Below are 13,924 nucleotides of genomic sequence, written 5' to 3'. Positions count from 1 at the left end.
GTCTGAAGTATTTTCATACAGCCAAAACCAGACCCAGACTGACTTATTTAGGTGCACTTTCACACAAACTATGTCAAGCTTGCTTGAGATTTAGGCTGAACAAACACCCTGTCCTCTTTCCCCCTCCCTCATACTTCTATTACCCAAATATATACACAGTTCCAGAACAAGCTGCACTGGGTCTAATTTTGAATTTGGGATATACTCAGACACATACACATAACACAAATCAGCAGGCATGGGCATCTCCTGGGGGGGGGGGAAGGCAGTTTCTTCTCCATGGATTTCAGATATCTTCCCCTTTGACTCTAATGGGAAATTAACAAACACCTGTAACTTTTGGGTGTTTTGGCAGAAGTGGATGACATTTGCATGTTATCTAATTGTGACATAATGAAGCATGCCCAGTTCAGGTGCAGGGCTTTTTTTGTACAAGGAGCCATTAAAGTCAGTAGGGCTTTTTAAAAGAAAAAGATGTCCCCTCTCTCTGTGTATGTGTTTTCTGCAGGTACTGTGCTGGAAGAGTCACTATTACATGCCCAGAGTTGCTGAAGAAACAAAGATTTCAAACAGAAGGGGAGAGGAGATGGAAGGGCTCACTGCAGCAGCACTGTGAGGATGGTGTTCATTTGCTTTGTATAGCCAGAGTAAGGTATCCTAGTAGTGGAAGATTCACTTTAATACCAGCTGCTCTAGCAGTGTTTTCCCACATTTATTTATTTATTATTTTGTTTATATACCACTGTTTCATTCAAGAACATCAAAGGGGTTTACCGCAAATTTAAAAAACCCTGTACAGTCAAAACCATTAAAAATACAGTGAAAACAAAGGTCAACATTTTATGATGCAACTCGCCATTTCACAGTGGGAGAAGGCCAATGCATTTAGATTTTATTTACATATTTTGTATCCATATATTTGTAAGTATATACTTTGCCTGAAAAATCCATGTAGACGCCTGTGTCAGTGGAGTGTGCTTTGCTGTTTTCCAATACATATTTACTGGCGAACTTACTAAGAACCACGTAGCAAGAAAAGCAGCTTGAACTGGTGTTTTCAAACAACCAGCATTGAAGTTCAAGCCAAAAGGAAGTAAACACTCCATTGGGGAGCCACTTGTTTTATATAAGTTTCTTCTTATCCCTCCCCCTCACATCCAATTTAGCCTGTGTACAAAATACTGTTTCACTTTTCTTCACCTTAACAAGTCTCTTGAAACAAAAAGCATATTCTGAGTAACTGAAGAGACATACTGTGAACGCAATAAGAGGATTTTAAGTCACAGTCTAATGAAAGAACAACAATCTGCCTATTACATAATGCAATACACAAGCCTATATGCATTTTAAGAGGCCCCTTAATATTCCACAGTTCATTCCCTTAATTTTTACAGAGGCACACACAACAGCAAGTCAATAATTAAAAAATAAAGTAATACAGGAGTCCACTACAATGTGCAACATTGACTTATTCCACTCTGTACAAAAAATTCATCACAATTTTAGAATGATTAAAATATGTCTGTTACTACATTTGATTAAAAGCCTACATAACACTGATAGATCAAAGCCAGAGTAAGAGGTTGGGGCTACATTAAACACACCTAACATACTGTGGGGCCTTGCATGTCTCTGATCCACGAACTATTCTTTCTCGGTACATTTTTACAAGGCTTTGTTTTTAATTTCTATGTTATTATTTACTTTCTGGAATACCAGAAAAGGAGATGAATACAGCTTGTAACTCAGCATGTATTATATTTGCAGATCAGAATTTGGAAATAAGAGGCCTTCAGTATTTTACCTGGATCCCATCTTTAAAAAAAAAAAAAGTGTAGCAATAACTTTACCCTCAGTTTTAAAGGTCTTTCTTTGCTCTACGCTCCTTGGCAGAATGTATCTGCACAAATGGGAGAAAATTGCATGCAGACATATTTGCTTGGTGTTTTCAGTCCAGCCATCCCCAATGTCAGTGAGGCAAGGTTCTTTTACAACTGGAGGAATAGCAATGTGCTGTAGCAAAACAACAAGAAAGGCAAAATAAGTTGTGTGTGCTACACATAGTTCGTTCTGAACATTCTTGCACCTTCTTTGGATTGATGCCTTTTCTATGATCTCCCCATTTTTGGAAGATCGCCCCCTCAATGTTTCTTTCCTCCTCCATTCTACACAGGCATATCTACTGGACTCTCTTGCCCCACCCCGATCTCACTGTCTTTTGCCATATTTCTCACAGGCCTCATTTGCACATCACATTAAATGATACTTTTTTAAGTTGTGGCATAAGGTGAATGAGCAGCATGCTGGTACTTGCTGCTCAGAGGTTCCCATAGCATTACTTGCCCTTTCTTGCTATGCCACAGATGAAACAAGCCTTGAGTTTGGCTTGCCATGTTCTCTGAACTCACATGCATTGTTTCTTCCCTCCAAACAAACCATGACTGGTAAGCCAAGAACAAACCTTGGTCATCACTCATGGTTCATTTGGATTCAGATAACACAGCAAGCCTTGTTGCATCCATGGCATGTTTTGTCCATGGTGGTGCAGTAGCAGCGCAAGTTGAGACGGATCTCTGCATGAATTTCTGATTCACATTCAACCATGGGTTGTTGTTTTTTTTAAAAAAATACAAACTATGGGTGGAGAACTTCAGGTGTAAGGATCTAATGTAGCCCTCCAGGCCTTTTCATCTGGCCCTCAGAACTATCCCCAGGCTAGCCCCCTCTCCATGGGCCACACTCCTAACTAGTTATGCTTTGCACCTCTTCTATTTTTGCCAAGCTGGAATGTGCCGTTAAACTCTGATGCCTCTGGCTTGTGTAAATGGAGAATAGAGAAGGGTGTGTGAGAGTGTCTAGAAACTAGTCTACAGTACAAAGGTAACTTTTACATTTGTTGCTCCATCCACTTTTGCCTTTGGCCTTGCCCACCACTGGCATGTGGCCCACAGAAAGTTGTTGTGAATGGCATGCAGCTCTCAGGATGAAAAAAGGTTACCCACCCATTTTAATCTATGGTTGACATACAAACTGGGGCACTATGTCTGTAAAACCCTGCCTCCATATACCAAGTTACTTTCTCCCCACCCGTTCTCCTTTAGACCAGATCTTCACTGAACAACATTGACTAAGCTTTATTGCTTTGATGCAGTTTGACCCCTTCTTTCCACATCCTCACTATTCACTGGCAATTCTCTTTTCCCATTCCTTTTTCTTTCCTGTACAAACTAGACACCAAGCTCTCTGGGCAAGAAGCATGTCACTTCAAAGTTCTGTGCTGTATCTAGTCCAGTGTTGTTACCGAATATTAAGCAGGAAGAGAGATCAAAATATCCCTGTAACATGATGAAATATCTGACATTTTGAACTATAGAGAATATTAAAAGGAATGAAAGCTTCCCCTGAGAACAGTGGTGTACTAAGGACGGAGCGGTGGGTGCGGTCCGCCCTGGGTGCAGACAATAAGGGGGTGCATTGTCAGCCGAGCCTCAGCAGCAGCGACAGCCACTTGCGCCACTGCCATTTCCTCCTTCTCTCCTCCTCACGGCTCCCCTCAGCAGTGCTGGGGGTGTGGAAATTGTTGCTCCACCTGCACTGAGGCTGAGAGAACCCTGTTGCCAAAATGGCTGCCTGAGGAGCATGTGCGCAGGCAAACAGAGGGCCGCGAGGCAAACAGAGGGCCACACTCTCATTCTTGCTCTCCTGCAATAGGGCGTGGAGAAGCGGCAAGGAAACCACAGAGAACTGGAACACACACATTCGATCTGTCCCTCTCTCTGGGAAAGGAGGAGGTGTGCAGAGCACCAAGGAAGAGCATCTGGTGCCCCCTCTGGATAGGAGGAGGAAGTGAATTTACTCAGACCCACTGTGGAGGGGGAATGCACGGGTTTAATTTAACCCCGTGTTGTTCCAATGATAATGAGGTTGGATGTGACAGTTTAAGAACATAAGAGCCCTGCTGGATCAGGCCAGTGGATCATCTAGTCCTGCATCCTGTTCTCACTGTGGCCAACCAGCTTGGGCCCTCCAGATGTTGCTCAGCTGCAACTCCTGTGGTCAGTGGCTAGTGCTGATGGGAGTTCAGTGCCATCTGGGGAGCCAAAGGTTCTCCTGTCCCGGATCTGGGCATCCTTTCCCAACTTGGTGCCTTCCGACTGTTTTGGACTACAGTTCCCATCAGCATGGCCATGGTGGCTGGGGCTGATGGGTGTTGTAGTCCCAAATGACTGGGGGCCTCCAAGTTGGGAAAGGCTGGTCTAAATGGTCTCTGCTGGAAGTGGAACACAAGTTAGAAGGGCCTTTTTAAAGTTTTTTAATCCAAAATTGTGTGCTTCAATTTGGATTCCTGCGTTGAGCAGGGGGTTGGGCTCAACGGCCTTATAGGCTCCTTCCAACTCTATGATTCTATAAGTCTATTCGATAAGACTGCAAGCAGCACTGATGGCACTCTCCCCTTCCAGGCTCCATCCACATGATCATCTTGGCTGCCCTTTTCTGAACATTTTCCAACTCTACAGTATCTTTTTTGAGGTGAGGCAACCAGAACTGTGTGCAGTATTCCAAATGCAGCTGCACCAGATTTGTATCCACAAGTTATTTAAGGCCTTATTTCTTATGTGTATTTCTTCTCACTCCCCCCCCCCATATTTGGTTTGGTGGGGGAGGTGGATATCTATTTTGGGATTATAACCAACGGCCACCTGCAGTCAGCCAAGTGGGGGGCCTCAACGCTGCAATGAGTCACTAAGCTGAAGGTCCCTGCTGTGACACATCAGAAGGCATACAAGGAGGCAAATGAGTAGTGTAATAATTCAAAGATCCCAGCAAAACAACTTCCTCTTTACTCCTTGCTGTGACAAATATCTGCACTAGGACATAACATCGTGGTTTAACTCAGTAGCTTGGTGATTCCAGTAAGAGAATGAGAGCCGATTTACCCTGTATTCATCCATGGCAGTGCTGCAGCACTGAAAACCCTATCACTACATGGGCAGGGCCAATCATGCAGATCCACATGAACAACATGGGTGACACGTGGATGGTAGAGACCCATGTGAGCTGAACCTCCATGGCATGTCTTCAAAAATTAAAACACCACTATGAGATGAATATATGGAAAACAACCACTGCTGTAACATTTGCAGGACATCTTTTATTTATTTACTATTTATTTATTAGATTTAGATCCCGCCCTTCTGCCCAGTAGGAGCCCAGGAGACAAATAAAAGCAATAAAAACACTCTGAAACTTCATAAAAACATACTTTAAAATACATTAAACAAAACATCCTTAAAAACATATTAAAACAAAATATCTTTAAAAACATCTTTTTTTAAAAAAGCTTTAAAAACATATTAAAAAGCAGTTCCAGCACAGATTCAGACTGTGATAAGGCTTCTACTTAAAAGGCTTGTTGAAAGAGGAAGGTCTTCAGTAGGCACCAAAAAGATAACAGATATGGTTCCTGTCTAGTATTTAAGGGAAGGAATTCCAAAGAGTTGGTGCCACTACACTAAAGGTCCGCTTCCTATGTTGTATGGAACAGACCTCCTGATAAGATGGTATCTGCAGGAGTCCTTCACCTGCAGAGCAGAGTGATCAACTGGGTATATAAGGGGTAAGACAGCCTTTCAGGTATCCTGGTCCCAAGCTGTATAGGACTTTATACACCAAAACTAGAACCTTGAATTTAGCCCGGTAGCTAACGGTAGCCAGTGCGATTCTTTCAGCAGCGGGTTAACATGTTGGTGATATCCTGCCCTAGCACCGCTGCATTTTGCACCAGCTGCAGCTTCCAGACCAATCTCAAGGGCAGACCCACATACAGCGCATTACAGTAATCTAGGCTGGGCCTCTAGAGACAAAGAGACAAAGCACCCCCACACTACAGACCTGTTTCAGAGGAAGCATGACCCTATACAAAGCAGACAACTGACCAATTATCCAAACTCGGGAACCAACAACCCACAGTGCCTCTGTCTTGCTAGGATTCAGACTCAGGTTATTGGGCCTCATCCAGCCCACCACCAAGTCCAGGCAGTGGTCCAGGGCTTGCATATTCTCTCCCAATTCAGATGTTACAGATAGAGCTGGGTATTGTCAGCATACTGCTAACACCTTGCCCCAAATCTCCTGATGAGCGTTCCCAAGGGCTTCATATAGATGTTAAACAGCATTGGGGATAAGATGGTACCTAGTGCAATTATCTGAAAACGACCCTCAAGATAGGACCAGAACTACTGTAAAACAGTGCCTGTGATACCCATCTCACCAAGTCAGACCAGAAGAATACCATGGTTAATGGTATCCAAAGCAGCTGAGAGATCAAGAAAGAAGAATAGGGTTGCACTCCCCCTGTCCTTCTCCCAATCAGGGTGACCAAGGCCAATTTAGTCCCATCTAGGCCTGAACCCAGACTGGGATGGGTCAAGATAATCTATTTCATCCAAGAGTACTTGCAGTTGCAGCACCACAACCCTCTCGTTCACCTTTCCTAAAATAGGTATTTGTCACTGGGCGGTAGTTGTCACAAATCAGTGGGTCTAGGGTGGGCTTTTTCAGGAGCTGTCGAATCACTCCAAATTTCAGGATGGCTGAAACAATTCTCCTGCAACAATGCATTAACCACATCCTGCATCCACTCGGTTAAACCCCTTTGGCAAGCTTTAATAAGCCAAGAAGGGCAAGGGTCAAGAGGACACATTGCTGGCCGCACTGTCTCAAGCACCTTGTCCACGTCATCAGGCTGCATCAACTGAAACCGATCCCAGGAATTTGCAGTGGGGACTACAGTAATGTGGATGGGGGATCAAGATTGTTACTCCGAAGGGTGTAAAACTCCATTTCCTGGAGTTGATGTCAACAGACCACTGACAGTACGGAAAAGCTACACTGGCCGCTACTTGAGGATGCCATGTTGGCAGAGAAGTGGGCCTTCTTCACCGCCCTCACCGCCACAGAGTAGGCACAGTTATGTTTTGCTCGTGGCCAATCAGCCTCACAGCACATTTTTTTCCACTTGCTCACTATCTGTCATCCAGCCTGTTTCATTGCCCTTAACTCACTAGTGTATCAACGTGCAAACTGGGCTCCATAATGCTGAAAAGGGGGCTCAGGGGCAATCATGTTAAGAGCTCAATGCACCTCATAGTTCCACAGTGTGACAACGGTTTTAACAGGGTCACCTGCTTTATCACTCATTACTAGACTAGACTAGAGACGACTACACTGAACTAAGACGTTGTTGCAGCAACTAGTCTCGCCCCCTCACCTGGCTTAAGTAAGGTTGGGCAGGCACCCTACTTGCGTGAACTGAGTGTTGCTGTTGGGAGCACATGCACACCCAAGAGCTCTGCCTCAGGGAAGCCATTGGTATGTGTTGTTCTTACCAGCGCTGGCGCCTCTGTGACCAAAGCAAGGGCTGCCGCCCTGCCTCAGCAGGTCCCTCCTTGTCAGAGGGAGACGCGATGCACTGGGGAGGCGGCAGAGTGGGCATAGGTAGAGTAGGTGCATCAGGCTGGGTGGCAGCTGCCTGGCTGGGCCAAACCTCCTTGTGAGTAACTGGAGTTTCAGGGGCGGATCTGTCATTGTCCAGAGCAAGAGAGTTCTCAAAGTTCGACATGCTTGACAGCTCAACATGGAAAGCATCAGTCCATTCAAAGTCGTCGTCCTCCTCCACCATCTTGCCACTCCACCCTCATTCTGCTGGGCCCATGTGGACACAGCAGATGAGCAACAAGGAACCCATCCATAAGAGGAGTGGGAGCAAGGAACAACGCGTAGATAGCCTTGCCCTCATATTCTATGGTAATTCACTACCTCCCCATGGCTATACCTCCCTCTACCCCTGATCACTGAAACTGGGGTGGTATCACCCATGTCCTTCCTTACTAAGACTCCTCCTAAACATCTGATATGGACACAACAAGAGCTCACCAACAAAACTTACCTGAACCAGTTATCCCGGTCAGACACACTCAATAACTTTCACACAGGGTACATCTACTCCCTGCATCTCACACCCAGGGAGGGCCAACCTTCTGCCAGTTGCAGACTCTCACTCTGAAGGCATCTGGCAACTTTCTCCTATCATTCAGTCCACTGCACAGTCTCTCATCGTGCACAGGAACTACACATGTACAATATGCCCTCCCCACTACCAATCTCCTCTAGATTGGTTTTTAAAAAATAGAAGGGGATAGTGCCCTTGCCTCCCCAAGGCACAAGCCACTTTGGTGTTGTCCCTTCAGTGGCAACCCCACCAGTGGCAGACTGGCCACCCAAAGGAGCCCCCTAATCCAGCTAGGAGCTGATGGAAGAGGCTGCAAGAATGACTGCAGCCTCCCTCTGGAGTCAGGGTCAGGCAGGGGGTCTCAGTCCTTGCAGCACTTACCTGGGACCTCAGTCTCAACTGACAGCAACCCAGAGGACCAAGCAAGCAAGCACCCAGATGCTCAAGTACTCTCACCCAGGGCAGGTCTTCTCCAGTCCCCCAGTGCTGCAGCTGTTTTCTGTAAAAAAACACCTGTCAATGGCCTTGAAGTTGTTCCTGGTCCTGCATTTCTAGCTTCTGACCCTTGCTTTCTCTTGTCCACCTACTATTCTGCACTTAGCATTGATAACGACATGACACCTGCTGTAGACCACTATGCCTCAGTCACTGCTATCTGCAATTAGCTAGACCCTGTAAGCTTGCACCAAGAGCTCCACCAGAGCAGGACTGTGGAACAGGACAATGCCTGGGATCAAACATGTGCTTGCAAGGATTGTTCCTTGCCACCTGGAATGCAACCAGGCAGAGCACTACTGTCAGTATCTGATCTGGCCCAGAAAGGGTTGGCAGGAAGGAATGCCCCACTATAGACACAAGGTTTTTGGAGCAAATTTGACTAGAAGACAAGGAAGCCCATTGTCCCACACACTCACTACTTATGGCATCTTGTAAGATTTCTATTAGCACAAAGAGCAACTGCAATGCTTACATTGTTGAACTGAGCTTCATTTTCTCAGACACATGTATTAAGATCTCTGGATGGAACAGAAATAAGAATGTTATTTATTTATTCACTAATAGGCAAAAAACCTTGTGGTTTAAGAACACACCTATAGCCAACAGATATTTCTATCAAACTTAAAAAAGCAGGGAAATCGGGCAGCTATAGTGAATACACCAGGGGAGCAGGAGGCCTGACCTCCTCTCCGAGATATTGTACTGCCCTACAAATTTGTCAAAATGCAAACCCAATTTGGGTTGGTCTTTCACAGTCCAATGCATTTCCTGTGTAACTTGGAGGAATTTCGTAACGTGCCTCTGAGCATATGGTGAGTGGTAGGAACACTGCAATCAGCCCAAATAACAGACAAGACATAAACAAGCAAGGAGGTTTGCTTAGGCCTGTGATCAGCAACTGGCATGATTGGGCCACATGCCCCAGCAGGGCCCACTGGGTGCTAGCTTCCAGGGTGTGTGCTTATTTTAAAAACTTTTTAATGGCCTAACACTAATTGCCCAAGGCAGCTCATAGCATCTTAATTTTTCCATAGTACTCTGGACTTAGCCATCAGGGATGCTACACCAGGATCCAGAAGCACTGCAAGGAAACTAAGATGGTGGGGAGCAGCAGGGATTCAGTTCTGCACTTCTATCAATGCAGGATTATTAAAAAAATGTTTTAAACGTACTGCTGACTATTGTTGTCTGATAAACTTGCAAAGGGGAGGCAGCAGCCACTATAGTGGTGCTCAAGGGCCAGCAGAGAACCTTGTCAGAGTCCTCTTCAGCCTGGAACCAGGTAACCTTTTAATTTCTCCAGGTTTTAACTTCTGGTGTATATTTTCCTGCTACAGTTGGGGTTTTTTTTGGCACTGCCTTTTCCTGTTTTTATTGTGCTTTTCAGCTACTGTAAATCATTACAGAAATCCTGGACTGAAGGCCCATATACAAATGTTTTAAATAAAATAAATATATATAATCAGGTTCAGCAATGTGCAATGGCCTGATGTAATTCATGAGCTTGTTTATACATTGCTTGGACAGGTGATGACATCCTGGAGAAGTATGATTTCTGGTTACACAATGAAGTTTGTTATCCTCAAATCTTTAGCCCACTTTTTACACAGACAAGAAATCCTAGGCTGACTCAGCCAAATATGCCTGCTCATTGTCTTAGGTTATTCCTAGATCACTTGTGACCTTCAGTTTGGACTACTTTAAAATGTAATGTCCTGGCACACTTTGTGACTAAAGGATAACTTTTTTCAATTTTTAAATGATTTGCTTTCTTTTTAAGAATGGCAGGAGTGCAATATACACAGCAAGGGTAGGTAAAAAACTAAGGTTTCAGTTCCACTTCTTTAAAAATGTCACTTATTCTTGTGCTAGCAACTGGACTCTGAAGTGGTGGATTCCACTATTTGGTGTTAATTCTCTGGAACAGGTGGAAAGAGCAAGTTGTTAGAGGGGGTGACCCAACAGAGCTGTCATTCACAGCTCTCCACTCATGGCTTCACACCAAACAAAGCATGCAAAAAATTTCTTCAGTGTATTTCTATATGCAGCACAATCCCTTAGCAAGTCCCCCATCCTCCACTTTCCTTTGGAGTATAACAGCACAATACTATGTATTGCACACTCAAAATTAAGTCCCATTGAATTTAATGGGACATGCATAGAGCAGCAGCATAAGGAACTGATGCAGTTAGATAGACAGGATGTACTTTGGGAAATATCTGCCATTCTGGATGCAGTGGAACATCTGCAATCAGTACAAGAGACAGTTCAGTTATATTCTAATAAATGAATTCTACATTGTTTCTACATTTAGTATACAACAATGCAACGCAAAATAAATGTTAGATATATATATAAAACCTACTAAATATGTTCTATGAATATCTAATGATAAAATGTATTTTTATCTTTCTCTCATTGCTTGTGCTTCTCACAACAGTATTGGGGTACCTGAACGTCCATATCAGTAGTAACACAGTGCCAAAGCGATTCAGGATTACCTTGGAAATAATTCCCACTGTACGGACAGGTATTTATTTCTGAATAGACAAGTATAGCATTGCACTGTCAAGCTGTGAACCAAGGCTGCTAACGCTAACTCTTACTATTTTTATTCTTCCATTTTAACATTTTTGTTTTTCTCCCTGTTTTTAGACAGACTGCATAAGAAAATGGTGGACTCACCTTCATTAGACTTTTTAAAGAAGAGGCTGAATAGCCTACTATCAGGAGTGTTGCAAAAGTGGATTTTTTGCATCAACACAGGGTTGGACAAGATGACCTTTCATGATTCTATATAATTTTTACTATTACTGTGCACTGCTTTGTGCATCTGGAGTAGAAAAGTGGTCTATTAAAACAAATGTAGAATAAATAGAAACATTGGGCAGGTGGGTCACATATATATTCATCTGTTCTGCTTTGCAATTCCACAGGCAATAGCTCTCAGCTGAAATGTGTGAACTAACTGTAGTAAAAGTTTATAAAGAAGCAATCTGAACGTTTCATCTTTGGTGTTTTCATTTGTGATAGCTCCTTCTCACTTTTGCATCACTTCTTGATATTGCAGTCATCAGGTGATAAACATACATGTGTGAACAGGCCCTTTGTCACCTGGAGATAACAACTGTTAACCAGCACACCAACCAGACCTGCAGGAACTATTTAGTAACTTGACAAGATGAAATAGTGCCATGTTTACATGCTTAACCTCTTCCCTCATACAACTGCACTAGCATGCAAGTCAAGCTAGCTGAATACACCAGATGCATGAAATACCCCTTAAACGCCCCAGGCTAAAATTACCTTATTACATGGACAAATCCATTCAGCAACCTTTGGGAGTATGAAATTAACCTGCCAGGTCAACACTTTTCAATCCCTGCTGGCTGAATGCCACTTCTCTTTCCCTGGCACACTAGATTCTCCCATCTTTAATATTACTTCAGATGTCCCTCACATTCAAAATACCTGCCTCTGTGGGCACAAACAAATACGTACCACATATGCAAGTGTAGACAGATTGTGACAGACCAAATTTCAAAAGTAAAGGATGCTATGATGTAAGGAGTTACAGTTGGCATATAACTTCTGGACAGCATTAGGGTTCAAGCCTGCCCTAAATGAGTGAATGGCTATGTCGAATCAACAGCAGCCAGGCAACTATCACTCCACGTGTCATCAGAAATATTCCCTTCTTTAATATTATTTCAAATGCCCCTCACATTCAAAATACCTTAAGTGGGCAAAGCCCTGCCTGCAAAGTCCTGAAAAAATAGATGGGGTGTCACCCAGCAGACCAAGGCTGCAATCCTGTACCGTCCTTACATGAGAATACTGAACTCAGCCGGATTTACTTCTGAATAGGCATGTATGGGATTATGCTGTAAAACAGTGAAAGAACCTGCCGAGGGAGAGGTTGGTCAGAAAAATCCTGGTCCTTTGCATTACTTCTTCCGAATTCACCCTCATCTGAAAGAAACCACAGCTTGTGCAGGGGGGTTGGAATGCGGAGTCTATTTGCCTTCTCTCACCCCCAGTTTTTGAGAAAAGAAAGAAGCAGCAGTGAGTCTATCCTGGCTCTGGTGCCTCAAGTGCAGAAACAAGGTCAAATTTCTAAAGCAAGTACCAGACAGGAGGAGGGAGGGAGGGGAGGAGGGGAGGAGGGAGCAGGTTTAGTTCCCATCCACCCAAGCCAATGAACTTACCTCAGGCAGCCGCCCCCTGCCTGCCTGCCTGCCTGCCTGCAAACAGGCGCGTTCCTCTGCTCCCAGGGCCAAGGCGGCGCTTGTTTGACTTAAGAGGACCCGAGCAGAGGCGGAGACGGCGCTTGCCCCAGCAACAGAGCCCGAGCGACCTGAAGCGGCGACAGAGGGGGCAGAGAAAGGTCTGCAAGGCAAGGCGAATACGATGCAGTCACAAAGCAGCGCTCCCGCACTGCAGGACCACACAGCTGCTTGGACTCGGTCCCGCCCTCCCTGCTTGCGCCGCGCGCGGGGCTTCCCACCAGCCAGCCAGCGCGGGACGCGCCGAAGGGAACACCTTGAACCATCTGTTGCAGAGTGCCTCCTTTCCGGGGAGGGGGGTACAGAGGGGCCTCCATTCGTTCTCTCTCCCCCGCATCCAAGGGGGGGGGAGAGAAGAGGGAAGCAGGATTATCTGCAGTTGCCGGACACGACTAGGCGCTCAACATAACCGCGTTTCTCGCCTTCACCCCGCCCCCCGCTTCCCCATTCTCACTCTCTTCCCAACTTTTGTATCCACCTGCTGATTCCGGCCTTCTCTCCAAAACAAACCACATGTCTTTAGAGCTTTAAAGCCGCCACTTTTCCCTAAAGGCCAAGGAGGCGGGACTGTTGGGCTCTTTCTGCTCTCAGAGGTCTGAATAGTCTCACCCGCTCAGTGACAGCTTAAATTTAAAATAAAAAGAGCACCGGGAATCCAGGCAAGGATATCGAGCGTCTGGTATAGTAGCCGGTTACACTGCTGAGCTACTATGTGAACTTCGGTGTTAATGAGCAGCAGGGTTCTCTGAAGCTCGAGTTACTCAGGGCTTGTGGGGTAACTTCATGGGGCTTATTAACGTTTGCAGGAAGTGTGGGGAACATCAGCCCTAGCAGGAATGGCCAGGGATGATGGGAGTTGTAGTTCATAACGGGTGAGGGGCAAAGATTCCCCACACCTGGTTTACAGAAAAGGAGGCAAACGGTGGTGTGCTTTGGTTTGGGGAGCGGGAGTTAGAACAGACTAGCCCAGAAAAGGGCCAAGGTGCCTCCTTACGGTTGCTGTAGAGGTATGTGCCAAAAGGTTGCCCACTGACTTTTGCCCCACTGTTACAATGTGTGAAGCAGCTGCTTTTTATTAATTTCTCAGACTTGAGACTGCCTCAGCCAAATGGATAATAATAATTAAAAA

At 45.1% G+C, this 13,924-nt stretch overlaps 1 long non-coding RNA gene across 1 annotated transcript; it reads right to left on the bottom strand.

Moving 5' to 3' along the window:
- Positions 1 to 875: 875 nt before the first annotated feature.
- LOC133386594 (uncharacterized) lies at positions 876 to 13,593 on the bottom strand. Its single transcript, XR_009763205.1, has 5 exons — positions 13,274 to 13,593; positions 12,718 to 12,898; positions 8,982 to 9,027; positions 8,393 to 8,510; positions 876 to 2,013 (listed from the first exon to the last, which is right to left on the bottom strand). It is a non-coding gene; the product is annotated as an uncharacterized LOC133386594 (long non-coding RNA).
- Positions 13,594 to 13,924: the final 331 nt, after the last annotated feature.

The sequence above is a fragment of the Rhineura floridana genome, chromosome 6, assembly GCF_030035675.1.
Source record: "Rhineura floridana isolate rRhiFlo1 chromosome 6, rRhiFlo1.hap2, whole genome shotgun sequence".
NCBI classification, from domain to species: Eukaryota; Metazoa; Chordata; class Lepidosauria; order Squamata; family Rhineuridae; genus Rhineura; species Rhineura floridana.
The sequence above is the reverse complement of the archived record's forward strand: the minus strand, read 5'-3'. Positions and strand labels throughout refer to the sequence as shown.